Raw genomic sequence first — 2017 nt, 5'->3', positions numbered from 1 at the left:
ATATTCCAAAGAATATAGAGAAACAAACAGAAATATATCCATCTGCTCCAGGAGTCTTCACTGTAAATAACAAGACATCGTCATTACTAAACCACAATGTGCATGTTGAAGGTGCAGCTACAATATCACACACAATATAGAGAAATATATAGATGGCACATATAGTTAAATAGTCAGGAATAACAACAGGCATCTGTTTAGTTGCGTGTCTGATTTTAGTTCATATACAAAAGTAAGTTTAAGCATTTGGATTGACACTGCAAAAACAGCACTAATCTCTTCAAAACATACCAGCAGCAACAACACACAGGCAACAATCTGGTCATAACAAAAGACCATTGAAAATGTCCAAAAAATGAAACGTGTGAAACGTGCTGTTCGGCGTAATCTCATCTGTCATGCACATGCATCATCACTGCATCATCACTGATCTACAGTGTATCTACATATCATCTTAAATACACACCACACCATCCCTCTGACTTCTGACACACCATTCACCGACCATCAATTCATCTATCCATTCATCCATCCAGTACATCCAACAACTAGTACCAGGAGGTTTTCCTAACCATGTGATCTGACCAGGGAAAATTCCAGGTCCTAGTACCAGGCTACTTGGCTCTGCTGGTCAGAGAGAATCTCTCTGGCTTAGACACTAACATCTCCCTCATGTGCTTATCCTACTTCTCTGGTTCATACAGGCTTAAGGGTGAGGGCAAGATGTTGTCTGTGTGTGTGCAGAAACATAGCATAGTGGAGTCTGCTGGAGTGACAGTATCAGTACTAGTCATTACGATACAGACAGAAAAGAAATGTCAATGTTAGAACAGAAACACCCATATATATATATATATATATATATATATATATATATATAGAGAGAGAGAGAGAGAGAGAGAGAGACAAGAGGGAAGGGCTTGAGTGGTGTGTAAGTCACTGTGCCTCTCTATGTTGTCATCAATACTTCAAGCGGGGGTAGAGCTCTGCCAGGATGCTCTGAGGGATTCTCTTCAGCATCTCTTTGGGGAAGATTCTCATCAGCTGCCAGCTGATGTCCAGCGTCTCAAACACAGTCCTGTTCTCATAGGCTCCTAGAACAGAGAGAATGAAATGAGATGTTATAAAAACACACACACAGCCCCAACCCCCTCCCCTACACACCAGTGTACCCTTGGCGATGAAGTTCTTTTCAAACTTCTTTTCCAGCCTTCATCGCCTGCACATCCTTACCTATCGCATAACACACAAACTATATATACAAACACACGTACACAATCACAGATTTTCCTAGCAGAAGTGTTGAACGTTGTTGAGCAGTGTGTGTGTGTGTGTGTGTGTGTGTGTGTGTGTGTGTGTGTGTGTGTGTGTGTGTGTGTGTGTGTGTGTGTGTGTGTGTGTGTGTGTGTGCGTATTTGTGCGGGTGTGTGCGTTTGTGTGCGTGTGCGTGTGTGCCAGCTGGTTGGAGACATCCAAGTGGTCTTCGCGTTTCATCCCTGTTCATGGCTGACTTCATCATACGAGAGAGAGACGGCAGAATGTTGATGGGAGGATAGATCTAGAGAGAGGAAATATTCTGCGCCATCATGAACAGCAGATTACTGCACTTTCTCAGTGAACACAATGTCCTGAGCAAAAGTCAAATTGGATTCCTACCAAATTATCGAACATAAGATCACATATACTGTATATCCTACACACCCTAATCTTCTGATTAATATCTAAAAAAGAGCCACCAAATGTTATAATAATTTAAAAACAAGTGACCCCCAATCCAACCATTACCAAGTCCTTAACTGCCAAGAGGTGACCATAGAGAAGAGTCCCCTTGTCACGCCCTGACCTTAGAGATCCTTTTTATTCTCTATTTTGGTTAGGTCGGGGTGTGACTAGGGTGGGTAGTATAGTTTTTTCATTTCTATGTTGGCCTGGTATGGTTCTCAATCAGAGCCAGCTGTCTATCGTTGGGGATCATATTTAGGCAGCCTTTTCCCACTGGGTTTTTGTGGGATCTGGT

The 2017-nt window shown here is 42.3% G+C and overlaps 1 pseudogene; it reads right to left on the bottom strand.

Annotated features, from left to right (window-relative positions):
* Positions 1-895: 895 nt before the first annotated feature.
* On the bottom strand, positions 896-1552 carry LOC115128869 (V-type proton ATPase subunit B-like; annotated as a pseudogene).
* Between the last annotated feature and the right edge of the window lie 465 nt (positions 1553-2017).

The sequence above is a fragment of the Oncorhynchus nerka genome, linkage group LG4, assembly GCF_034236695.1.
Source record: "Oncorhynchus nerka isolate Pitt River linkage group LG4, Oner_Uvic_2.0, whole genome shotgun sequence".
NCBI lineage: Eukaryota > Metazoa > Chordata > Actinopteri > Salmoniformes > Salmonidae > Oncorhynchus > Oncorhynchus nerka.
The sequence above is the reverse complement of the archived record's forward strand: the minus strand, read 5'-3'. Positions and strand labels throughout refer to the sequence as shown.